The sequence below is a fragment of the Vicugna pacos genome, chromosome 19 (genome assembly GCF_048564905.1).
Source record: "Vicugna pacos chromosome 19, VicPac4, whole genome shotgun sequence".
Classification (NCBI taxonomy): Eukaryota; Metazoa; Chordata; class Mammalia; order Artiodactyla; family Camelidae; genus Vicugna; species Vicugna pacos.
Window position 1 is genome coordinate 1,743,232 of NC_133005.1, and position 23,165 is coordinate 1,766,396.

The following is a 23,165-nucleotide window of genomic DNA, read 5'->3' on the forward strand; positions in this document are numbered from 1 at the left end:
AAGGAGAATCTGGGAACTACAAATCTTCACGGCTTGGGTCTGGAGGCCTCTCTAAAAGGAGTGGAAATGTTGATGTGCGTGATAGTGACCTCTATGATAACAGTACATGTATTTTAATAATGACAGTGGCACGTCACCTGTGACAGCGGCGTGTCACCTGTGACAACCCCCCTGCCCTCTTCCTTTCCCATCTAAATATCACTTGAAGAATCATATCGAAAATCCATTTGCTCGGCCTTAGCAGAGGAAAGACTCTCAAAACTGAAATCGTTTTTAGAAACCTACTGAACCTTGATGACTGGACAAAGTTTGCCAACTCAGCATGATCTTCTTTCAGCACAACTTACATAAAAATCTCGACTTTTAAAAATAGTATTAGTGATGGAAAGGAGACAACTCAGTGGTACAGTGTGCACTTAGCATGCACCAGGTCCTGGGTTCAGTCCCCAGTGCATCCATTAAAAAAAAAAAAGTAAGTAAACCTAATTATTTCTCTGCACAAAAAAGAAAGAAAAAAAAACTTAAAACTTTTTTAATAAATAAATAAAAATAAAAAACAGGATTAGTGATTTTGCTGAAATGAGGTGAGAGAACTTTAAGACTGAATAACTTGCTTACGCGCCGCAGGCCGCTTACCCCGCACCTGAGCGTCACTGGTGCCCGCGCAGCAATAATGAAACTCAGCCGTCTTCGGCAGCGGGCAGGCGCCCTAGGCCACCTGCACCGGAGCTCGCACACGTTTTTCTCCGTTGTTGTGAAGGTGTATTTGTCACTGTGGAAGAGTAGAAACTGTTTTAGTCAGCAGTCCGCTTTATAACAAATACAGCTCCCAGGGCGTGTGGGCCCCCCCCCGTGGGCCCCTCCCCCGGCCGCACACGTGTTAGGGGCGGGGCTAGAGAACCTCCACGTAAACGATTTCTACACAGTCTCTACAATCGTGGACTCTCATTCTGCACGTTAGAAATGTTAGAAACAGCAAAGCAAACATCCAGAGGAATCCACAGACTCGTGGGCAACCCGATGAAGACCAATTAACAATGTTTAAAACTACACCAGACACGGTACAGAAAAATACCGAGTTAAACAGCATTAGTTTTAGAAACATCCTACCTCTCTGGCCCCCAATCACCTCTGACTCCAGTTTCAGGGTGTTGCTGCTCTTGTGCGCTGTCCCTCTTCCTGGTCTCCACCGCAGCCACTCCAGGCTCCCCACGACCCGTGTCCTTCCCTCCTACCTCTGGGGCCAGAACAGCTCATCTTCTTCCATTTCCCCAAATCTCTAGACCCCCCAGACCCCTAGCCCCAGACTGCCAGACCCCCAGACCCCCAGCTCCCCCAGGCCCTCAGAGTTTTCAGGTGCAGGGGCTGCCGCTCAGCGGTGAGACAGACTTGCTGTATGAATTTACCTGCCCAGACAGCCCTCCCCCCCCACAACGTCTACCTGGAATATCTTTACTCTTTCAGAGTCTTTCACACTGAGCAGTAATTAGTGGTGGGCGTTTCGGGAGTTCCGAGGAGCAGCTTCTTAGAGCTCCTGAATGTCGCACCAGCAGCTCTGGAGGACCAGGGGCAGTCAGCCCGGCTCCCTCCCCCACCCCCAGGGTACCTCGTCATCAGAATGAAGACACAAGATGAGCAAAATCAGAACAGACCTTGAGCACTGGCTTTGTACATCTGGTGCACGTTTGGCGTGTGGAGAAAAGTGAAAAAGGCGAGTGAGGGGTGAGCCCTGCAGAAGTCGAGCCTCCTGGTGGTCCAGGTGTACCCAGAAACCCACCGTCTTTCATCAGGAATTTTTGAAACACACAGATCAAAAACTGGCAACGTGCAAGGTTTCAAGTTGGTGCAAACCTTCAAAACCCCAAAGTTGGACTGAGTTCTGAAACCCACAAAACTCACATCCCTTCAGAAAGGTCACTGGACTTAATCACCAGATACTCTGGGCCGTACCACTGAGTTCCTGGTAGTTGTCTGACACCAAAGATCACGTAACTTTTGTTTTCTCGAATTCACAACCCAGTTTGTTTCACGCATGCCTAGTGGACAACTTATTCACCCCATTCCACAGTGAGAAGACTCCGTTTTGCCTTCATTACTCCCTCCCGGCTCCGGGCACCCTGTCGTTTCCAGAGCCCATTCCAAGCATGAAGGGATGTGCGGTTACGCGGTCCTTACTGATCCTGGCCATGCACTTCCAGCGCATGAACATGGCCCTGATTATCATCTCAGAAATCACAGGCGGGTGCCAGTGTCACTGGAATAAAAATAACGTGGACTAAAAATGATTATCAAGGAAAGCAAAAATCTTTTTTCAGTAAGGCTGCAGCCAGCAAGACCACATTTCCCTTTGTTTCTGGATCAAACAGCCCGGATGTCAGCGTCAGAACATTTTTTTCTGTAAATGCTTGGCTGCTGTATAATTTCCTGCAGCTGCTTTGCATGTTAATGATAATGAATTTAGAACAAATTGCCCTAATGTGGCCTCTGGCCGGTGTTGACTTGGGATGGTAAATTAGCTGAGTCTGAAAATGGTCCCATCCAAAGAAACAGCATCTCGTGAGCCCCAAGACGGACGACATAGGTGGCTGCCAGGCGCAGCGCATCGGGGAGGCTGAAAGGCTCTGGGGCATGAAGTCGAGCTGCGCCTCCCTTCGCCCAGGACCTGACTCCACGCGGGGCAGCGGCGACTCCTCGGCGCGCTGTGTCGTTCCATAAGAAAGAAACGCACGAAAGTCCTGCGCGCTCCAGGCGAGCTGGGAGCATTTGTGTTCCAGTGTCCAGCAGGCATTGTCATTCCCTGGGTCACCAACTGGGAGCATGGGGTTAGCTTTGGAACGACCCCGACCCTCACAGAAGTTCTTTCCTTACAGAAAAGCCAAGGGCACCTCGTTTTCAGGGGATTTTAAATCAACTCTTTGAAGTGTTACGTGTCCCAGGACAAACTTCTTGCCTGAGGTCAGTCAAAAGGAAAGAAAGAAAGGGGCCCTCCAAGCTCTCCGGGCAGAGCATCATGTGGATATGAAACTGGAGAGGGAGAGAGGCAAGTGGGGCAAGAAGAGGAACCCTGATTCCAAGTCCTAGGGTAGGAGCCGAAGTCCAGGGAAGTTTGGGAAGTGAGAGGATACTCTCCACCTGGTTTGGAAACCGCTGCCTGGGAGGGAGAGCCGTGGTGCCGGGGGGAGCTCTGGGGCCGACGATGACACATCTCAACCGTGTTTCCTTTTCTTAAAATTCGCCTTCAGGGTGTTGACGGCAAAGCCGCGCCCACAGCTAGACTGTAAAGCGCCGTCGTGAAGGAGGCGGTCCCGCCATCCCGGGCTCGGCACCCTCTCACCTCAGTGCTGCGCGTGAGCTCCTCCACGGAGCACCCAGCCCCCCCGGGCCGGGCCACGAGGGGAGCCTCAGTCAGGCCCCCCCGCCCCTCTGGGCCGCCGGCCTGGACGCCGCGTCAGCAGAAGCCGCGCGTTAGAGGGAGCTCGGCTGCGCTCGGCTCGGGACGCCTCCCGCAACCCGCCCGCCTTCCAGACGGCGCGGCCCTCCCGCGGCCCCCCAGCTCCAGAAGTCTGCTCCCCGCTGTCTGGGCAGATTGCCTGCGAGGACACGCCTGCAAACGCGACGTTCCCTCTGATACTGAGCAGGGAGACAACAGGGACATCCCTGTTGCCGGGAGACCGTTGTGCCTCGTCGCCAACAAAATCACATCCGTGGTCTCTCCCACAGTGGGTGATCCCGTGGGGCTGTGAGCGGCCACTGGGGACGGAGTTCAGATCTGGACTCCGGAGTGTGGCAGCCGTGAGTGAGACGCCACGTCACCCAACGTCCCGCGCCCGCGTTCCCTCGTCTGCAGAAGAAAGGCAGGCAGAGGCCGGACTTCAGAAAGCCGTGTGCAGACGGGAACGAGCTGAGACATAGGGGCAGCGAAAGGCCGAGGCGGCCTGGAGGGGCCTCCCGGGCTGCCTCTGGTCATCGGCACAGCCCCCTCCCCACCTAGTGCCCAGCGCTCATCTGGGAGATGGCTTGAATCTTACTCTCTAAGGGTCACCTGTGTGTCACTTTATGCCCACCTCCCCTGTACTCTTTAAACAGTCATCAGCCCACAAAAGGCAGACTAAGATGTAGCCAGAAACCAGAAAACCCGGGGCACCGACTGGTCTTAAAAATGGAAGGAGGAGGCGGTGGTGGAAGAAACTGTTGTTCCAATGAGCATATGCCGAGCTTTGCAAGCAGGAAACGCGAGGCAGTCTCTGCGCGTCTTCAGTGCGCAGCTCGCGCTGCCGCGTGCAGCTCCTCGTGTCTCAAGGGTCCTGGTGGCTCTAGGAGCCCTGCTGTGCTGAGGCTTTCTAGCCCCGGGGTGGATGCTGACCCCAGCTCGCACGCTCGGTGGGGGGTGGGGGTGGGTTACCGTGGCCCCCCGAGTTTCCCAAAGGGCTGGAGCTCCGGCTGCTCACACTCCAGCCGGATTCATGATGCGCCTTTGATGGGTTCCCTTTTCTTTCCGGATCACGCCCCCTCACCTGCTCTTACTTCTCTCAAAGCCCAATAGGCCCCTTGCACTGAAGTCCTCATCCCGGGGTTTGCTGCCGAAGCGTCCCAAACTCAGACAGCCCCGAGCCCTCCCTGATTCTTCTAGACTGTCTTTCCTCTTCTGCAGACTTCGGGGTTTGGTGCCTGGCAGGGCCGCCCACCAGCCCGGCCTAGGAGCCGGTCTCCACGCTGATGGCACCCGCCGGCGGCTGCCACTCAGGGCCCGGGCTCACGTCCCCAGATTGTACCTGACACCTCCAGTGTATACTTTCCTTTCGTTCCTAATGAGTTTTTTTCTTTTAGCTTTGCTTCCCTGTTTCTTGTTTTTATGTATTTTTATTGAAGCATAGTCTATTCACAACGTCGTGTTAGTTTCAGGGTGCGGCACAGTGATTCAGTTATACACACACATATTCTTTCTCAGATTCTGTTTCATTATAGGCTATTACAGGATATTGAATACAGTTCCCTGTGCTGCACAATAGGACCTTGCTGTTTATCTGTTTTATATATGGAAGCTTGTATCTGCAAATCTTGACTCCCAATTTGTCCCCTCCACCAGCCCCTTTACTGCCTGGTGACTGTAAGTCCATTGTCTATGTTACACTTTCATTTCTGTTTTGGAAGCAACACAATCTCGCCGCGCCGAGGCGGCCCGGCTGGGCCGCAGGCGCCCAGGAGAGGCTCCGCAGAAAGCACGGGGCGCGCGCCGGCCGCGCCCACGGCCCCTCCCACGGCCCCTCCCGCGGCAGGCACGCCGCCTCCCAGGCGGTCACCCGGCAGCCGCAGAGGCGGGGCCGCGCCCTCTCGGGGAGGCCCCAGAGGGGGCTCTGTCCGCAGCTTCTTCACCGCTTTCAGGGTGGTCAGGTGTCCCAGACTGCCGGGTCCCATCATCCCTCAGAACAGCTCACCTCCTCCAAATGGATATTCTGAACAAAGTGACATCGAAATGTATCCGAAATAACAGTGAAACAAAGATTTATTTCTGTGGGGAGGTTCCTCAGAATTGTGTGCTCTCATTTTGATTCTAACGGGAAAATTTTTACTATTTTTTAATGGCGGTACTGGGGGTGGAACCCAGGACCTCATGCGTGCTAAGCGGACGCTGTACGACGGAGCTCTACCCTCACCCCTAAAGTGAAATATTTTAGGTAAAATATTTAAAGCCACGAAAGTGTTTTAACTAAAAAAAAAAAAAAAAAAACTCTGCTTTTTACTGGATGACTCAGCACTTTGAAGATGTTCTCAGAAAACTACTCACTCTGCTCCTCAGAGTGCTCCCCTAGGGCACCCCCAGGGCACCCCTGCAGGGAGAGGAGGGCCAGCCCGAAGCTGCCGCCCTCTGCTGGAACCTCCACATTTGTTTGAAATCCAATGTAGCTTAAGATCACCTGGAAATCTCATCATTCCCTTCATCACGTATTTCCCTCTTCGTGTCAATATAAAATTATGTTTTGAATTACTTTCAAATACCTTGGCGTTCCAACATTCCATGGAACTTTCTGGAATATAGTGCATGAGTAGAAACTCCAGGAGAGTATTTAAGGGTCACAAACTAGTTGGTTTGTTGTTGTTTGTTGGTTGGTTTTTTTTTCTTTTTGTGGCACGAGATTTTTTAATTATTTAACTTTGTCGATAGCCAGTAATAGTTGAGCCATTAGGAGCTTTCAGGAAAGACTTCGATCTCTTTGTTTTTAAAGCAGATTTATCTAGAACTGAGTGTCATCTCCTTTAAGTGGGCTTTTTTCCCCAGCTCACCCAGTCTCCATCACACCCTCGTACCCCATTCCCTTCTGTGATTCCTGAGAAACCTCCAGAAGCCACTGGGTTTCTACCCCCCAACAGTCCTGTACTCTCCTGTCTACGTAACAAGCACCCGAGACGGCTGGCGCCCAGAAGACCACAGACCCCAGTTCACCACCTTTCAGGACCAACTCTGTTCTTCTAGCTCTTTATGAACTCTCACTTGGTGTCTACAGGTTGGGGGACTTCCTGCTTTCCTCAGACTCAATCATTGTTCCATACTCAGTGCCAAATGAATAATCTTCATAAAACACCTCCCTGAAGACAGCATCCCTGCCCAGTGACGTTCCCCCAGTACTTTCCCCCAACACTTCCAGGACACCAAGCAGGTAGGAGGTTGTACAGTGTCACTCAGAGTGTGGGTTGCGACCCCCACCAGGGCCAGGATGTTACCTGCCTGCCACGGGTTTGTGGCAAAGTAAGCAACTGAGAGTCAGAGACACTTAGAAATTTCTATTGCACTTTGTTTGACATTGTTGCAACATCCAAACACATTCTCAGTGGACTCGTCATGGAAATGCATAGACTGGTTTGGATGCTGCCATCCACGGATATGGTGCCAGCTGGACACCGGGCACGTGCAGTCAGACCACACAGCAATACACGATGGACCGGAAATTCCCAAAAGCTGGTCCCTCACCACTTTGAGAAGCACTCACTGGGCTAGAAGTGTCAGCGGTCAGTGGTGACCGACAGAACATTAAATCAAAGCATGCTCACAACATGGCACAAACAGTCATCAGAGCATCAGACACAGTTTGATACAGTTATGACACGCTTGATAAAGACTGTCCTTGAGAACAATTTCATTCCGTTTTTTAAGCCCCTAGAATCCCAAGCAATCTTCCAGGTAGAACACTCCACAGTGACACATTTCTTCTGCTCACTCACTGTGCGCCTGAAATCCACAGCCCCACTTGCCAAGACACAGGAAGAACTTGCCCAGAGAATAATGAAGTTCCTCTTGCCTTTCAGTTAAGTAATGAATTCCTCTAACATTTTCCAACCAGGATTCAAACAATTAGTGTGTTCTCACGTGACCCCTTTCACTGCCAGAAAACAAACTGAATGAGTTTTCCTTTCCATTATTCATGGTTTACCAGCTCCGGCCCCACTTCCCGCTCCTCACGCCTGCAGAGTGTCAGAGCAGGACCTTCTAGGGAACACGGATGGGGTCTTGTTGTGGAAAAATGTGTCACAGCTTGGTGTTACAGCTCAGTTGTGACAGCAACCTGGATCCACGGGACAGAACAAGCAGCACTCAGAGGGTCGGAGAACTCAGGCTTATTACGCCACTGGGCACAAGGGCGTCAACACTCCAAGCTCCGGACCCTGTCTGTAGGTTTACACAGGCCTTTATAGGCTGCCAGTTTTACACTTTGCAACATCATATGCAAATGAAGTACAACAGAAGTTGACCAACCAGGAACAAGTTTTGTAGAAATAGACCAACCAGGAGTGAGAGAAATAGCCAATCGGGAGTGAAGGAAATAACCAATCAGAAGTGAGCTCAGGGAACCAATAGAATTTTAGGGGTAAGTAAGCTGTTTCAGAGGCAAAAAGTGAGATAGAGCCTCTGGGCCAGAGAACCGGATGGTGCCGGCACAAGAGTAGTGGCCCAGCTTGGGGGCCCTGCTGGTCTTTTTAGGGGGCTTCCCGCCTCAGTCTGAGGCGCAGGAGAGACAGGAAGGTTGTCGCCATGTGGAGAAATCCCAAGGGGTGGCCACGGCAGAGTGATGGCTGCAGCCAGCAGAGTGACAGGCGCCTCGTGTCTGATCTTTCTGTTCCCTCGAGTAAGGAAGAAACTGCCTCGGACAGTCCGCGCAGGGATCACATGCTACCTGTGCCTGCCCTGGCACCCCCGCCCCCAGCAGCAGAAACGCCCGCTACGCTGGTCCTCCAGGAGGCGTGCTGAGTTTACACTGATCCGCCCACTCAGACTGCCCCGTTGCCCTGGGCAAGGAGACTCACGACAGGGATGTTGGCTCTGCTGGTGGCAAGGACTTTTACTCTGGGCACCATATGAGGATATGAAGGTGGCGGGGACCTGGGACCTTCATCTCATTCAGGAACCAACCCACCAGCCAACCCTGCAGCCTCCCCGCCTGAGTGCGCAGGGCGCGGCGACACGCGCTGGCGTTTGGGAGCCAGCTACCTCGGCGAGGGCGGGGCCCCTCTCGCGAGCCGCCTGGAGGCCAGAGCTTTGGTACTTTTGAAACATCACTCGCAAATTTGAATCCACCATAAATGCAACAATATTACTGCCCTGTCAGCATCTTGATCTGAGCCAAACATGTAGATTCATTACAAATAGGACATGTCTTGGAAATCAAGCACACTCATTTTTCAGCCAAGAGACCACTTACCCTTGTAGCTCTGCTGACACACACACCAAAAAATGTGGCGGCACCCACGGCTCAGGGCGATCACCCTGGATGGCCGTAATAGCTGGCTACAGAGAGGTGCACATTGTTTTATTCCTTGAATGTTGATAGTCTGACATATTTGGAGCTTTTTTTGTGAATAAGCTACTTTCATTTCCAAGAAATAATCCACCCCCCAAAACACATATTTTAAAGAAAAAGCAAAAAGAGGGTTTTGTGACTTAACACCAGCAAGCACAAGACAGGATTTTTGTCCTCAGATAATAAACTTGTAAACTTGTTTATCCTGAAACCATGGCACGATGTCCCACTAAGCGACTTTTACTTGATAGCTGCGTTTCTCTCTTAGGGTAACTTCTTTTTTTGGAAGTAGTCAGTTACAATGTGTCAGTTTCTGGTGACTTCTGTCGCACATCTACATCTGCTTCAGTCGTGGCGAATGTGAAACGACACACTGGTAAACAGCAAGAGAGCATGGTGACTAATTTCCTCGCATTGGTTTGGCGGCAGACAATGTGCTGTTCCATCCTGGGAAGAAGGACAGAAACACCAAAGCCCTGCTAATCCCGGGAAAGCCGTAAGGCTCGGCTGCTTTGGGTTAGCTGTAATCTTGTTTGTCAAATTGATGTCAGTTTGTGGTATTGGAAGTCTCTTCCCTTTGTCTTGCAGCACAGAAGTTAGCTAGAAGGATCCCATAGGCTGCCTTGTCGTCTTCTCCGCCCTGTTATTTTGTTATTTATTATTCATTTATCTTTTTGCTTTTCCTGCACAGAAGGCCCCCGGGAAAGCTGAAAACATAGCCTCTGATCTTTTAATGCCCTGCTGATGTTTCTAGCTGCCTCTCACAAGCTCTTCTGAGGTGAGGATGCCACAGATGCTGTCGGTTGGCCTCACAGCAGTCATCCATCGCACTGCCCTCTTGAACAGACACATTTCCCCCTAGCTCTTTTCCATCCCTAGGATGAAGCAACACCATCAGGGATGAAGAGAAACCCCATCTGGGCTTCCGTGCCCATGCACCCATGCTGTTGCAGCTGCAGCTTTGGAAAGAAAGCTGGCATGAGGTCTGAGGGCAATGTGAGCTCACAGGTGCAGGTGGGTGGCTCACAGATGCACCGACCCAGGTAGACAGTGATTCGGGAAGCTTCCCAAAGAGGGCACATCCATGCCTGACTGGGAAGGGCAGCTGCAGTGAGGCTGGTGCACTGATGTCAGAGAGCAGCCTGGAAGAGACCAGAGCACATCAATTTCAACAAGAAAATAACCCCAAATGAGGCAAAGAAGAGGAGTTCACTGCCTCAGGGAAAACAGCATCTCTGCATGTTGTTTCTGTCCCAAGCCCATGGCCCAGGAGGGAGGTCATTTCTAGCTGTCCATCCATTTTTCTACCTATTACAATTCATTTGGAGTAGCTGAAGTTTCATAAAGCACCTACTATGTGCCAGGTAAGGCCAAGGCTTCTCTTGGTGAGTGTATAACATGCACGTATTATGCGCCAACCATTCGTATAGGCCATGGAATACAACGAGGAAAGCTGTGGTGCGTGCAGCTTCCGAGGGCGGGGGAGAGCTGGAGCACAGCTGACGGGGCTGACTGATGCTTCTGCTGATGTGACAGTCAAGCTGTCATTTGAGTTTTGGGGGGAAAATCATGGTTTTATGGCCTGTTACTCTAAGAAGTATTCTATTAACTTATACTGCACTCCACACAGTGCTTAGTCTACACCAACCTTGGACTTGAAGCTAAGAATTGTATGATTCGAGGAAGCCTTTAAAATTGTCCCATACAATGCCATCATTTTGTGGCTGAGGAAACAGGTCCATAGGCATAAAGTGGACGGTCCAAGATCACCAAGGGCACATCTCAAAATCATCTCCATGCGGGTTCTTTGAAGGCACTTTCTAATTCTGGAGGAAACAGGCCTCCCACACGTGACCACTCTGGGAGGATTCTTTGTACCAAGAGGGAAAATGCAGAAGAGCTTTGGGTCCAACTTATCTCACCTGGTCCTGACCAGCAGTGGTGCTGGGATCGCCATGGGGCAGATTATTTCATTTCGTATTAGCAACGAAAAATCATCCAATCGTTTTCTGGCAATTCCAGCTTTACTTACCATCATAAAAAGAGCCTTTTATCCAAAGGTGAAATGAGCCAACAAACCAAAAATTTGAAGAAGATAATCCATGGTGAGTTGCCAGGTGATACTTCGTAGGGTTGAGGTCGGCCGAGGAGGGACAAGGACACACCAGTGACTTCACTTCCCCTCCACCCCGAGGTGGCTCCCATCATCTGTGTTTCAGTCAGGAACACTTGTAGATCCCAGAGGAAAACCATTATATATACATAGGGATGTATGGCCGTATGGCCCTGTATGGATATATAGGTCTCCACGTACAGACGTGTAAGTGTATGCGGAGACACGGAGGTATGCGTCTGCACCCAGGGGCCAAGCCTGCTGTCAGCCTTTGTTTTCAGCACCCCCCGTCATGTGTAAAGAGCCTTCCAGCAAAGAAGACTAATGTGATGACAAAGGCACCCACTGTGGAGCTGGGAGGCCAAGCCTCACCATGCTCATCCATGTAATGGGCGCAGGAGCACCTGAGCTGCCAGTCTGCAGCTGAAATATTAACAGCTTGTGAGCAGATGAGAGTTATTTCTCTGCGTTTATCAAAGGAAAGCCCCAGGGCCCTTGCACGGCAGTTTCTCCTCTGCCTGCTTCTGCTTCTGCTGCGACCAACCCACCCTGGGTGGAGGGAAAAAGCGCCCAGAAAGCCACCACCGTCAGCCCTCTGAGCTGAGTCTCTCCGGCCTCCCCGATCACCTCCCCAGAGGCACCCGAAGTTCCGGCCGGATTGAACTCCCTGCAGCACCTCCAAGTGGTCCCCCTCCCCAGGGGTCTTGGCATATGGAATCCCCTCTGCCTGGAAATACGTCCCTCCCTGAGTCCTGAGTCCTGGGGAGCCCTTCTATTCGACTTCCAGCCACCCTTGGATGTGTTCATTGCCCTCTCCTTCGGGTGCCAGGAACCCCCGGTATGTGTCTCCATCGGAGCACATGCTAGTTGAGGTACTGAACTGTGAGCCATCTGTCCCCTCACTCTGGTCCCTGAGCCACTTGGGGGCGAGAATGAAGCATGAACTTCAGTGCCTTAACCCAGTGGAGTTGGTACCTGCTCCCTGCACCCCGGACCCAAGGCCAAGTTGTTCACACACGGTATCTCAGCTAATCCTCACCTTGGAACACTGGCAGTCCTGGTTTACAGACGCGTTACAGATACTCAGAGGGCTCTTCTTGTCAAAGCCTGGTTCTCAGAATAGTGAACAAGGCAGACACGGTCCCTGCTCTCACCAAACTTTCATTCTCCTTGGGTGGGTAAGAAATAGACCAACACAAGAAACCCCAGAATATCACACAGTTTTCTGTTATGGAAAAGGCGTCCCTAGTGTGTTCTAATGACTTAGGGGAATCTGGTAGGAAAGCTGTTAAACAGGAATCTCAGGTTATTTCATTTACTTTTGAATTTATCAGCTATTTAAAGTATTATTTATTGACTAAAAAACTAAAATTATAAACAGCTCTTGCCCTGGCATATTTTCACAAAAAGAGAAAGAAACATCCTCCGACTTGACAGAACTTCGAGCACATCTTTGACAAGCTATTTCAGGCTTTAGGTGCCAACAAATAATTGAAGCACGTTTGAAAAATAAGAAGCAGCCTTCAGGAAAGCCTGCCCTTTATTATTCTGTCCTCCCAGGAGAGCCCCGACTTTTTATGGGTCATGTGGAACCTGAACCCAAAACAAACATGAAGGTAGTAAATTACCCCAGCAGGTCTTCAATGTCTTTATCAGATTTGCCAAGCGTCAAGGAGGGCGAAGAAAAGTGTCTCGGACAACAAGAGAGCAGTTCCCCCGATGTGTCGAATTTCTATTAGGACATTTTGTGTTAATAACCAAACACGCTCCTTCTTTTATGTCTAGTTACGCTGGGGTGGGGAGCACGCACAGGTGGTCCAGGCAAGAGCTGGATTCTGGCTAAGAATAGGGACCACTGATTGACATGTGACCGGTGGTCCAACACAAAGGCCCTTGACGTTTTTTCCTTTAATATTGGGGTTCCATTTTTACTGTGCCCGTTGGCTGGATCGTTATTCCTCTCGGTTTTATTATTTAGCGGTTGCTCTAGAGATGAAGATACACATCCTTGGCTCCTCGCTGTCGGTCGGAGTTAACACTGTACCGCGCGGTGTGGACAGGAAGAGCTTTGCGACCAGGCCGTGCGTGTGGTGGTCGTACGTCTTCCGTCTGCACGTGTTCTAAGGAAGGAAATGCACATGGCTGCGTTCCAATAGAACTTTGTTTACAAACCTCAGCAGTGGGCTGAACTTGGTCCACACGCTGGACTTTCCCAGTCCCCACTTTCGACGGTAATTTGTATTTTGAACAAATTAAGAAACAGTAGACTGTGCTATTTACCCGCATATTTATTTCTCGAGCCGCTCTCACCTCCATGCAGAGGTGACCTTCTGTCTGGTAATTTTCCCCTTCAGCTGAAGACTCCCTTTGGTACTAGGACAGGTTCTGGTTGATTCTTTTCTCTTAAAACATCCATATTTTGAAAGATGTTTTCTTGGAAGATGTTTTCGTTGGATATAAAATTCTGCTTTGATGGCGTTTTGCCCCCTTTCAGCACTTCGCAGGTGTTTCCCTGCCCGCCGCTCTCCGTTCTTCCTGTTAAGTCAGCAGTTATTTGAATCAGTGTTCCTCTGTTCCGTCCTTGATATCACATTTTTCTAGTGGCACCTGTTGCCGGATTCCGGGAATCCTAGGCGGCAGGGGAGTGGAGAGGCTCTCCGACAGCTCACTGCCGGCGCCCAGCAGGCGCTGAGCACAGGGTGGTCGGTGACATTGGGATGAAGTTCCGGGGATTCGCTCCAAAATGGACACAAGCCGTCCCTGGAGGCAGTGAGTGTGGCCTCAGCCGCGGCCTGCACGCCCACCAGGGACCCCTCCCCACCCCGGGGACACAGACGAGGGAGCAGGCGGGGTGGGGGATGTGCTGCTTTCTCTCAATCTCAGTGTCTCCTGCAGTGAAGCAGACCTGCTCCCTCCGCCTCTGCTCCTGCCCAGTCAGGACAGCCACCTCACAGGGGGCTGGGCGGCATGGTCTCAGCCTTAAGACCCTAAACCCTCCTGCCTTGGCCACCAAGCCCCACGTGCCCCTCACGCAGCAAGGGATCCCCCCTCACTTCTCGCTACCAGAGGTGGGATCCATCTATCGTTTGCTCTGCTGACCCCACCTCGGGCCCCTCTGTGGCTCAGGAGGGCAACCCTTACTCCATCCGCTTCCCGAAATGCACTTGGTTGATACACACAGGCCTCTGGAGGACCTGCATTCAGAGCCTCAATATTCTTTCCGGTGCAAGGGGCAGAAACCAAACTCAAACAAGTTCCAGTGGGAATTAAAAGGAATTGATTATCTCATAGGAAGTCCCGAAAGGTCTCAAGGTGGAGCTTGCACAGACATGGCTAAATCCAGGCCCCAGAGGTGTCAGCGGCCCACGCGCTCAGTCTCGCTCCCGGTCTCCCTCCATCCCCCTGCAGCTTCCTTCCCGAGCAGCCTCCCCCTGGAGGCCCAGATGGAGACAGCAGTCCTCCCGCCCAGATCCACACAACCAAGCAGCCCCAGAGAAAAGAGAAGTTACTTGAGCAATTGTTCCACCTGCCCAGACCCAGAAGCAATCACTGAGGCCCCAGAAAGCATGTGCTCCAGGCTCAGGGACGCGCCCTCCACAGGACGTGGGCTCACGCCACCCCTAGGAAGGCTGAGATGTTGCTGTCACCAGAATAAAGGGACACAATACTGGGAGGGCAGTCCAAGTCCTGCAGGAAGCAGCACAGGCTTGCACACCCTATAGGGGCCCTTTGCCCAGAGCTACGTCTGCGCTCCTTCCTTTAGTCTGGGTGCGGGTGGAAGCAGACTCTGAGGCAAGGAGGTGAATCTGGTCGTTTGTCTGGATTTATGTCGTCATCCCAGGAAGGGGAGGGGCAGTGAGAGAGCAAAGAAAGAAGCCACGGCAGGGGGAGGGGACCCTCTGAGAGGGGCTGCGAGTTAGCCTCCGGGATGTGCCCCGCAGGGGCAAGGAAGCGGGGCCGGTAGGTATGAGTTTCCCGTTGCTGCTGTAACGAGTGACCACTGACGTCATAGCCTGAAAACGAGAGTCACTTATTATCTCATAGTCCTGGAGGTCAAAAGTCCAAAATAGATCTTACGAAGCTAAAATCGAAGTGGAGGCTGGGCTGCGTTCCTTCTGAGGACCCTGGGAGAGAATCCAGTTCCCTGACTTTTCCGACTGCCGAAGGCTGCCCGCGTTCCTTGGCTCAGGGGCCCCCTTCCATCCTCAAAACCAGTAACAGCCAGTCAGACTGCTCTCATTCTGCATTATTTGGACACTGATTTTTCTGCCTCCCTCTCCCACTGAGGACCCTGGTGATCACACCGAGACCGCCAGGACAATCAGGACATTCTCCTTATTTTAAAGTCAGCTGATTGCTAACCTTAATTCCACCTTTGACCTTAATGTCCCTTACCGTGTAATGTAACTTGCAGGACAGGGACATTTTTGGAGGGCCTCTCTTCTGCCTGCCACAGAATTTAATCACCAAGTCCTACCCATCATTGGCCAAGGGTTTCTCTGCGGTGGTCAAGTCCCCAGAACTTCTGTCTGCTCCACGCACAGGCCCCACGTGCTGCTGTGCCAGACAAAGCCCCAAGGCCGAGGTCATCCCACACACAGGGGAGCGAGGAGCACTGAGGCCATGTGGGCAGGGGCCCAGGGGTCTGCACCACCTCCACGCTCACTGTCCCAGCGCCGTTGTACCTCCAGTTGGCCCCTTGGACTGAACTCCTTGGCCTTCCCAGTCCGGGGACCTGACTCTCCTTTCTGCCTCGGGCCACCTCAGAATGTAACGGGGAGAAAAAGCCTGACCCCGTGCTGGGTCTGTTCCTTTCACTCTCGCCTTTGTGTTCTACTGCTTTTGCTACGAGTTAACCGCTAAATGGATGTTGCTTATAAGCTTAAAGTGTACATCATGGCCCACCTCTGGGAGCCCTGCATCCCAGGCCTGAGCATTAAGCTAAAATACCTTTGTTTATCTCACAGGAAACATCCTGGCCAGGCCCCCCTGTGAACGGCTGCAGGAGCGAAGAATTTTGCACACCCCCTCTGGAGTCTGGCCGGAGCTGGACGTATTCGCACCAGCGTGTCGCCTTTGTTACTTCCCCTCCTCACCTCCCCGTCTTTGCTCTACAAAAGAAACCAGCATCCAAACCTGGCAAGACGTTTCTTTGGGACACTAGTCCACCACCTTATCAGTCTGCTGGCTCTCTGAATACAGCTGCTATTCTTTGCCCCAACACCCCGTCTATTGGCTTACCTGCCTGTCGCACAGCAAGCAGCGCCAGCTTGGGCTCCGTGACAAGAAGGCTTGGGCTGGCCGCCCTGCAGCCACCCCGCAGCCCCTGCTGCCGGGACTCCCGGCCTTTCTCACGTTGCTTCTAATTCTTGCAGCACAGGTGTGTGCCAGCTCGACTGCCACCTCTTGGCCCCTCCCCGTGGTGGCAGGACCTCCCTGTGACCATCTGTGGCCTTGCCGCAGATCATCCCCTGACCCCGAGGGTGGTGGCACCACAACATGGTTGGATCTAGAGGTCGTCACCTAAGTGAAGTCAGTCAGACAGAGAAAGACATTATCACGTGGTGTCACTTACATGTGGGATCTAAAAAAGTGACACAAGTGAGCTTATTTACAGAACAGAAACAGACTCGCAGACACAGAGAGCAAACTTATGGTTAAAAAGTTAAAGAGTAAATAGATAAATGAAGCCATTATTACAAGAGGTCACCAAATGTCCAACCAAAGAATTGTCACATTTGTTTCCAATTGCGAAAAGGAAAGAGACACTAGTGGGTGACGCTGGCACGTGGTTCTCCGAGGGGCAAATGTACAGAACTTGCACTCTTAAAATTTCCCAGGAAGCTTCTGTTTTCTTATTCTTGGTGGAAAACATTAACAGTGTCTTCCTAGCCCCAGAAAAGCTGTGGTACCCAGTGAGCCCCCCAGAGCCCTGAGCCGCCGGCCCCACGAGGCCCCCCCAGCACGGCAGGCCCGCGGGGCGGACGGGCTAGGCCCGCCAGAGCCGGCGTGAACGGCGCGCTGGCCCAGCAGCCCGAGGGGCGGCGTCCCCAGACTTCCTCGTCTGAGCAGCCGGGCGGGAATTTTCTCGGAGCCTGTCACCCACACAGCTCACGGCGACCAGCGGGACAGGACGCACTTCGGAAGAAGTGTTCACTTTGATGTGTGTCTCCTTGGAGTCAGGAGTATAAAAGTCAGTGCTTTACCTTGAAGACTCATATCTGACCGCGAGCGTGCCGGGGCGAGGGGTGGGGGGTGGTCGGGACCCAGATGGGAAACACTGCTGTTTTCTGATCCCAGCCTTGTGACAGGGTGTGCAGGAGTCTGGGAGGGGAGCCAGGGAACCAGGCTTGGCCCGGATTTGCTGTGTGACTTTGGAAGAGTCGTTTAACTTCTCTGGGCTCCAGCTTTTCCCCATGGGGACTGCACGCAGTGGTGCCCCACCTTTTTTATTCCCCAGCGAATATGTCTTAGAGAAATAACACAGTCCCATGAGGAACTGCCTCGTTTTAGCAATAATTCTCAACCAAGTTGGGTGGAGAGGGGCTGACGAGTGAGAGCTGGGGGGAGACTGTGACTTAGGAGATGTCTGCATGAGATTCTGACCCACCTCACCCCACCACCTTCCCCAACATGTGCGTACACATAGACACACATGCACGCACAAGACACAGACACGCATATGCACACCACACACACCGATACACGTACACACAGTGCACATACAGGCACAAATATGCACACAGACACTCATAAATACACACACAGGCACACACATTTCATCTGATGAAGTGGAAACTAGGCTGTTCTATACCTCACCCCGGTATTCACTGGTAATTTCTCAACTGCAGATACATCCACTTGACCCAAAACAGACACGAACGTGTGAACCACACACACCCGTAGGCCTGCACATCCTGTGTCCTCCCGGGTTAGTTAAAGATGTGTTAGGGAGGAGGGGAAGGAGGCGTCTGCAGGCCCAAGCTCGTATTTGATGCCAATGATACGAATAAATCATACAAAATATTCAGGTTTGAGATCAAACTGCTTTGGTTAGCTTGACATCTTCTCAGCTCTGGATCCGATTGTGTAAGCTCAGGTGTGAGGCACAGACCGTGCCAATCAAAGCTGGAACAGTTTGGAACGATCGCACACTTAGCTCCCCCGCTAGAGGACCTCAATTTTGCCAAAACACTTGGTAACGGAAAGTGGCCATAGTGAAGTTGTTCACACTATGACACATTCAACTCGCTTGCATAAGCTTGTCCTTAATGGGCACTTTATAAAAGAGCCTTTAAAATCTCCGGAAGCGCCCTTAGTGGACTCAAACTAGTTAAGAAATCATTTCACTCCTAGAGTCCTCACTTTCTTTGGGTAAATCAAAAGAGGGGAAACTTGGCAGCCTTTAAGTAGTAGACAGACAACGTAGTAAAAGCCTGCCGGCCACCAGCCGCGAGGAGCCTTCCGTAGAAACGCAGCTTCCCATCAGTCATGAAAAATCTGTTTCACCGCATGTCAACCAGCCCACAAGTCGCAGCTTCCCGACTTCCGCCCCGCTGCACGCGCGAAGGGCCCCTTCCCGGAGCCCCTCCCAGTCCTCTCCGGATGCCCCGTCACCCTGCTGCCCCTGAGCTCTTCCTCAAAGGCTGAAGGAATCCGCTTTTTAGAACTGAAAAAAATCTGTGTCTAAGCCTTCGCTTCCTCCAGCTCGGGCCGCGATCCTCCAGCTCAGGGACAACTCCGGAGACCAGCCTTGGTTGAAGACCTCAGATGAATTAATTTGGTTCTCATTGTAAGGCAGGCAGGGGTTTTTTTTCCATGACAGGTGACCTCAAGTCACAAAGCAGAGTCTGCGGTTCTAGCTGCTTGGACCTCAGGAGCACTGGGGGACTTTAAAGGCAACCGAGATTCCTTGAAGCTTCTGCCCAAAGAGCACTGCTAACGTGGAGCCACCCCCCTGAGAACCGGCTCTCCCCGGTGAACATCCTGTGTCTCTCACGTCGGGACACAGACATCCTAACCCCCCCCCCCATCGTGGACTGAACATGCTGAAGCTGGAAGGGCAAAGTCGACATTTATACTCAGTAAAAGTAACATTCAAAATAAAAAGAAAACTCAGCCTTGAGAAACGGCTTGGGAAGCGGCGTGTGCGGGTCACAGCGGCAGCTCAGCCTTGCGACAGAAGCTCCATGTGTCATCTTTCTGAGGGTCCTCGCGGGATCCCTCTGTGCGTGCTGCTAAAACCGTTAACGGACCCAGCTAGGTTTCCATTTATCTTCGTTTCCATTAAAAGTCACACGGCAGAGCTATCCGGCCGAGAAGCGCCCGCCTCGCAGGTCCGACCCCCGCCGCGGAAGCTGGACCCCGGCCCCAGCACAGAAGCGCTGCGGTGGCCAAAAGCCTTCATCCCAACAGCTGTTTGATGCATAAGCCTGGGGTATTTAGAAGTCTCCTAACAAAACAAATACAGGTCTCCACGTTCCCAGGGACGGGAGCCGTTTAATCTATGTGCACAGCTCTTCCAAGAATGTAACACTTGGGCAGGACATCTGTGTCGGGAAAGCAACAGGCACGAGATTTACAGACGCTAATTGACGCCTCGGTCTGTTCGGAGGCCCTCCGGGCGGCCGTGCTCGCGCTGGGCCGTGCGCCCCTCCTGCCCCCTCGCGTTGTTCCAGTTTATTGCGGCAGCGGCGGGCCTCTGAGGTCCCTGATTACTCAGCACCAGCCGACGGTCCTTCCATTAATTACGGAGAGAATCAACACCTCCGGTGAGGTCGCCAAGTCTCCTTTGGTGCGCAGACTGGAGGTGATGAAATCGCGTATTTCTCAACAACGTTTTAGATTCATTGGATTGACTAGGGATCAATTTTTGTTGAACCAACTGTGCAGGTTACTGGGTAGGAAGTTCCTCGGGGCACCACTGGGGTGTTTCAAAACAGCCGTGAAAATAATTATCTTAATATGGGACTGCTGGGTCTTTCTCAAACACATGTTGGAGGAGCGCTGAAGACAGTGCTTAGAACTGAAAATGCCAGACACATGGAAAAGTCGTTGGGCTCGACCGGCACTGCGGGCTCTTTATGAATTGGGCATGGGAGGCTGACGTGGGGGATCGCTCAGGCCACCGGTGGGCCTTCCTGCCATCGGTGAACTTGCGACCTTATTTCCTCGGAGGGCTGTTAAAGGGAAGTCAGAGGGCAGGAGAGTCATTTACAAGTACCCTTTGCACTTGTGTGGTCCGAAGAACTAACAGATTTATCCAAAAGATGGACAGTGTGGGCGGGCCAGAATCAGCAGCTGGTTAGTTCAACTTTCAGCTCAAAACACAAGCCCCAAGACAAGGGCCAGAGCTGCCACTGGCTTTAGGGACAAGTCCTGTTCCAAGAGCAGTGCTGCTCCCAGCATGTAGACGGTGGCCCAGAGAGACCCAAGGCATCCTCAGGCGGCAGCATGCTGCCACTGCGATGGGGGAGGGGCCCCCCACCCCCGCAGGAGCCCTGCATTTGCTCCCGAGGGGAAGGGAGGGGCAGCGCAGCCAGCAGGGGTGCTCCGTCCCCACAGTGAGCTCTGACCACCTGGGGGGTCCAGCACCGACGGATTTGAACGATCGGTCTGGATTCCTCTACCTGGAAAGAAACATGGGCAGTTCCAGGCAGAGCCCCGAGAGTGCAGGTGGAGGTGTCGAGCAGCTGCATGGGGGAGGGCGATGCCTTCTGCCTCCCGTTTCAGATCACTTTGCGTGGAGTTCCAGCTCATAACTTTCATCCCAAATAAGCTGACCTGGACCTTATACGCATTACGACCTAGGAGACGTCACTCTTATGATGGAGAAACTGGGACAGGCCTATTGGTTCTTTGACCAGTGAAGAGATGACTCTCAAGAGAGAGAATTCCAAAGTGGACCATGAAGCCCAAAAGCTGGGTTTAGTGTGTTCATCTCTGAGCCCAGAGTTCTCAGATTTCTTAGTTCTTTCTTTTTTAATTGAATATAGTCAATATACAATGTTGTATTAATTTCTGGTGTACAGCATAGTGATTGTTATACACACACACACCCACACATATATATATTTCTTTTCATTTTTTTTCATCATAGGTTGTTCCCTGTGCTGCATGGTAGGACCTTGTTATTTATGTATTTTGTAGAAGGTGTCTGCAAATCTCAAACTCCCACTTCATCCCTGCCCACCCTCTTCTCCCCCAGTAACCATAAGTTTGTTTTCTGTGTCGGTCTCTGCTTTGTAAATAGTTCCTTTGTGTCCATTTTTTTTTAGATTTGACATATAAGTGATATCATATGGTATTTTTCTTTCTCTTTTTAGCTTATTTTTGCAAACCATGAAGAATATTTGCAACTCCTCGAATATTGGGAAGTAATTTTTACTGAGGACTTCTCCAGCCCATCACACGTGACCCATCCTGAGTGCTAGCTGCTTGAGGGACTCGGTAGGTTAACGAATTCCTTCCGTTCTCTCTAGACACTCTGGCTCGTCCTCAGATACCAAACCCCTGGATCTCTCAAGCCACTCCCTCTCCAACCCCCAGGGTGTTCTGCACCCACCGTCGGGTTTGCATACCTCTTCAGTATCGACTGTGTTTATTCTCAAATAGTTCATGCTAATTGTGGTCATTGCTAAATTTAAGTAAGTATTGCACGCACTGATGAAATCTGAGTGGACAAAGAAAGAGAGCATTGTATCTGTACAGACTCAGTCAAATGTTTTGAAAAGGCTAAAGAAAGATGAGTTGCTAAAATTCCTTGGATTCGGTGTACCTGAGACAATTAATCTTGGGCTGGGGTGGGCAGCATATGAAATATAAAATGATCCTGCACCTGTATCTCCTTCAGTCCTTGCTCTGCTTCAGAGAAATCCAAACCGGAAGTTGGAGAGGATAGATTTATGAGCGTGATTTTTGCAAGAAGGGCAAAAGGGAATTTCAACGAACAACCACACCCTCTGAGTCAAGGCTTCGTCCAACATCAAAAGACTGGTAAATGGGTATGAGGTAGGATGCTTTAAGTTAAACGAAAATGTTGGAGGTATGCATGTGTTATTTTTAGGACCACCCCCCAAAATCAAATATTTGGGTTAACCAAAATTACAATTCTTAGCCATATGAACAAGAAGTTTTCTCCGGTAGAGAGAGACTTGGATCTTGATGAAGTTCAGCAAGTCTTCCCTCTCCCCTAGACACAGTGCCCTGTTTCTCTTTGGTTTGGGGTGATCGTTTGCATATTATGCTTTTGGGAAAACACAGTCTGGAAAATAATCTTGCTGATGGGCGATGCTGTAGGTAACAGAGGCACGCGTGGTGAACAGATGATACTGGACGGCTCCCTAGAAGCTGCATCTGCCCCCACCCTCCACCCCAACCCTTACTTTTGGGGCATAAACTTACCTGGACTTTAACAATTGCCGTCAGGCAGCCGAGCTCAGAAATCAGCAAGAAGAGGTGCAGGCATCTCCCTCACGGTCCCACGAGCCCCAGACTTCTGACCATACTCACAACACCGACCGGGGACCACACCAAGTACCACCAACCACTTTCAGCTGTTCCCCAGTGATGAAATGCCTCAGACACATGACCACGGAGATTAATATCTGTGCGGCCCAGGAACCGTCAGGGAACACGTGGCATCAGACAAGCACACATTCCGAGCCTAGTCTCCTCCATGTGCCCCTCCCTGCCACAGCTGGACTTGCAGAATGAGCCGCACAGGAGTGTCTGAGAGTGAGGACACAGAGCCGGCTATTGGCACGTGTGCGAGTTCTGAGCCACCAGACAGAAACTGCCGCGGGCTGTCAACCTTAGTCACTCACAGACGAGGGGGCGCCGTGGAGAGCTCCCCTTTGGCGGGTCCCTTCACAGCCAGCAGCCCCCGGGGCAGTTCTGGGGCCTGTGCTCTCGAGAGGGGCCCGTGGAATTGGAGTGAGAGGAGACAGGCCTTTTCCTAGTTTCCTCGACCCTCGGGAGACCCCACGGTTCGGCTTGACATCTGGTGTCTCCTTCAGCTGCTTCACCATCTCTCAAACAACAAATTGTCTCAGTTTCCTTGACGTTACCCTAAAGATGATCCTTACGAAGAAGAAAGGGGGGAAACCTAATATATACGACGCTGAGAATCTTCGTGGCCGCCTCCGCACAGAGCTCGGAGAAGATTCCCAGAGCCATTGCTCCAAAAACGCTATTTTAAAATGGTTTCCATTTTGGTTAAAAGATACGTGCTATATTCAATTTCTTGTAATGAGTTGTAA